The sequence below is a fragment of the Oncorhynchus masou genome, unplaced genomic scaffold (genome assembly GCF_036934945.1).
Source record: "Oncorhynchus masou masou isolate Uvic2021 unplaced genomic scaffold, UVic_Omas_1.1 unplaced_scaffold_8654, whole genome shotgun sequence".
NCBI lineage: Eukaryota > Metazoa > Chordata > Actinopteri > Salmoniformes > Salmonidae > Oncorhynchus > Oncorhynchus masou.
In genome coordinates, this window is record NW_027015116.1 from 1 (window position 1) to 3,972 (window position 3,972).

A 3,972-nucleotide genomic window follows, 5' to 3' on the forward strand; every position below is an offset into this window, starting at 1 on the left:
CTGGGGTCTCTGGTATCCCTGTCCTATGGGGATCAACACGAGGTCTGGGGTCTCTGGTATCCCTGTCCTAGGGGGAACAACACGAGGTCTGGCGTCTCTGGTATCCCTGACCTAGGGGGGTCAACACGAGGTCTGGGGTCTCTGGTATCCCTGACCTAGGGGGGAACAGTGTTGGAGAATTACCAGTACTATGGGGATTTTTCAGTATCTAGACTCTGTCCTCCCAGAAGTAGTGAGCAGAATTGACAGGGTTAATGAATAGACCTGCGTAAGCAGAATAAAGGCTGAGCTCTGGTGAATGAAGAGTTAATCACTGACATGTAGAAACCGAACGTCAGCAGAATCCATGGGAGTGTACAGAGCTGGGTCAACATGGAGTTAATCACTGGACATGTAGAATCCATGGGAGTGTACAGAGCTGCGCTAACATGGAGTTAATCACTGGACATGTAGAAACAGAACGTCAGCAGAATCCATGGAGTGTACAGAGCTGGGTCAACATGGAGTTAATCACTGGACATGTAGAAACCGAACGTCAGCAGAATCTATGGGAGTGTACAGAGCTGGGTCAACATGGAGTTAATCACTGGACATGTAAAACAGAACGTAAGCAGAATCCATGGGAGTGTACAGAGCTGGGTCAACATGGAGTTAATCACTGGACATGTAGAAACCGACCGTCAGCAGAATCCATGGGAGTGTACAGAGCTGGGTCAACATGGAGTTAATCACTTAGACATTTAAAACAGAACGAAGCAGAATCCATGGGAGTGTACAGAGCTGGGTCAACATGGAGTTAATCACTGGACATGTAGAAACCGAACGTCAGCAGAATCCATGGGAGTGTACAGAGCTGGGTCAACATGAAGTTAATCACTGGACATGTAGAAACCGAACGTCAGCAGAATCCATGGGAGTGTACAGAGCTGGGTCAACATGGAGTTAATCACTAGACATGTAAAACCGAACGTAAGCAGAATCCATGGGAGTGTACAGAGCTGGGTCAACATGGAGTTAATCACTAGACATGTAAAACAGAACGTAAGCAGAAAATTAGTACCTTTTTTTGTTAAATTAATCTAGGCACCAAAAGCCATGTATCTGTAATAAAATGTGTTTGTACTAATCAAGTATTATGAAAGCACTTATATTAGGAAAGTATTTTATGCAATAAATGTATTATTGCATTAATATTATGGCACCGCTACCAATATAATCGAGACTGAGCGAAGATCAGTCAGGTCTCAGATTAGATCATCATTGTGTTTTACCCTTCAGTGTTCTAACATGAGATCAGGTCTCAGATTAGATCATCATTGTGTTCTATAACATGAGATCAGGTCTCAGATTAGATCATTGTGTTCTATAACACGAGATCAGGTCTCAGATTAGATCATCATTGTGTTCTATAACACAAGATCAGGTCTCAGATTAGATCATCATTGTGTTTTACCCTTCAGTGTTCTAACATGAACTTCACTACCCTCTTTTTCGGATTTACAGGAAACACCTATCCCACCCCCCTCCTCCCTCTCCCTCCGACCGTCCTCCCCCTTCACGCTCCCGAGGGCCCCAGGTCGTGCCTTTCCCGGTAGCGCCTTACTGCAGGGTATGAAGAGGTTGTCTGTGCTGCTGGTGGACTACAGGAAAACAACAGGGCTGAGTGGGTTTATGTTCTTACATACATTTATTTTGGGACACTCCCTAGATGTTCTTAATTACCATTCAATATAACTGTCTGTTGTTTCACAGGGGACAGCCGTAACCGTCGCTCTCTCAGTAGAAGAGTCATATCTGGGGAGGCTAACGAACATGATGCTGACGAGGCAGAGAACAGTCTCTCCAGATCAGAACACCTCAAACACCAGCAGAGAGTTGCAGGGAAGAAACCTCACCGCTGCTCTGACTGTGGAAAGAGTTTCACCTCTTCGGCAAAACTTAAAACACACCAGAGAATTCATACTGAAGAGAAACCTTATAGCTCTTCAGACTGTAGGATAAGTATTTTGCAACTAGGAAACTTAACAAAACACCAGCTGACCCACACAGGAGAGAAACCTTTTAGCTGTGGTCAATGTGGGAGGAGATTCACGAAGTCAGGAGCCCTGACAGTTCACCAACGAATACACACAGGAGAAAAAACCGTTTCACTGCACAGACTGTGGGAAGAGTTTTGTTCAATTAGGCAACCTGAAAATTCATCTGCGGACACACACACAAGAGAAGCCTTACCACTGCTTTGTCTGTGAGAAGAGCTTTTCAACATCACAGGGTAATAAAGTGCACCAGAGAACGCACACCGGAGAGAAGCCTTACCACTGCTCTGACTGTGGGAAAAGTTTTGCTCATTCAAGAAATCTGATAAAGCACCAGCGCATACACACAGGAGAGAAACCTTACAGCTGTGATCAATGTGGGAAGAGATTTACTAGCTCAAACGACATGATAATACACCGTAGAACACACACTGGAGAGAAGCCTTACCACTGTTCAGACTGCGGGAAGAGTTTTACTCAGGCAAGCAACCTGAAAACACACCAGCGCAGACACCTGGGCCAGAAGCTTCACCACTGTTCAGATTGTGGAAGTAACTTTTCAACATCAAGGGGTTTAGAGCTGCACCAGCGAACACACACAGGTGTGAAACCTTACTACTGCTTCAGCTGTAGTAAAAGTTTTGCTAGATTAGACGGACTGACAGTGCACCAGCGAACACACACAGGTGAGAAGCCTTTTAGCTGTGATCAGTGTGGGAAGAGATTTGCTCAGTCAGCACACTTGACTGTACACCAGAGAACACACACTGGAGAGAAACCATACCACTGCTCAGACTGTGGAATAAGCTTTATTAATTCAAATCACCTTAAGGTACATCAGAGAGTACACACAGGAGAGAGGCCTTATAACTGTGATGTATGTGGCAAAAGTTTTGTTACATCAGGAAGTCTGGCTTCACACCTTCGAACCCACACAGGAGAGAAGCGTTACCATTGTACCGACTGTGGGACACGCTTTGGCAAGTCAGACCATTTAAAAGTGCACCAGAGAACACACACAGGAGAGAAGCCTTACCATTGTGCCGACTGTGGGAAAAGCTTTGCTGGGTCAGGCAGTTTAAAGTCACACCAGAGAACACACACCGGAGAGAAGCCTTACCACTGCTCTGACTGCGGAATGGGCTTAACCACTTCAGGTGGACTTAAAATACACCGGAGAACACACACAGGAGAAAACCATTCCACTGCTCTGACTGTGGGAAAAGATTTAATCAGGCTGGGCAGTTGGTTTTACACCAGCGAATACACACTGGCGAAAAGCCTTACCACTGCTCAGACTGTGGGCTGAGTTGTACTTCTTTAGGGGATTTAAAAGTGCACCTGCGAACACACACTGGAGAGAAGCCTTTGGCTGTGATCAGTGTGGGAAGAGGTTCGCTAAGTCAGGAACCCTGGCTGGACACAAGAGAACACACACTGGAGAGAAGCCTTTTGGCTGTGATCAGTGTGGGAAGAGGTTCAGTCAGTCAGGAACCTTGGCTGGACACAAGAGGAAACACCATACTGGTGGGTAACCTTTCCATTTCTTTTATTTTTTGATAGCTGAAACCAGTTAATGGTAGACTAATCGGAGAGAAGCCGTGCAGGGTGAGCTTTCTTAATGTGGCCATGCTTGGTGTAATAAGGGAACTTTAAATAACTGTCCATTTAATTACAATATTTTTAATTTATTTAACTAGGCAAGTCAGTTAAGAACACATTCTTATTTTCAATGACGGCCTAGAAACTGTGGGTTAACTGCCTGTTCAGGGGCATACGACAGATTTGTACCTTGTCAGCTCGGGGTTTGAACTTGCAACCTCCCGGCTACTAGTCCAACACTCCAACCACTAGGCTACCCTGCCATCCCAATATGAGTGGCAAAGTCTGTGTTTGAATGGTGTGGGCGTATACCGGTCATTAAAATTATTCATGA

At 45.4% G+C, this 3,972-nt stretch overlaps 1 long non-coding RNA gene across 1 annotated transcript; it reads left to right on the forward strand.

Moving 5' to 3' along the window:
* The first annotated feature begins 791 nt into the window (after window positions 1-791).
* LOC135537876 (uncharacterized) lies at window positions 792-3,391 on the forward strand. Its single transcript, XR_010455291.1, has 3 exons — window positions 792-1,041; window positions 1,504-1,663; window positions 1,753-3,391. It is a non-coding gene; the product is annotated as an uncharacterized LOC135537876 (long non-coding RNA).
* The last annotated feature ends 581 nt before the right edge of the window (window positions 3,392-3,972 follow it).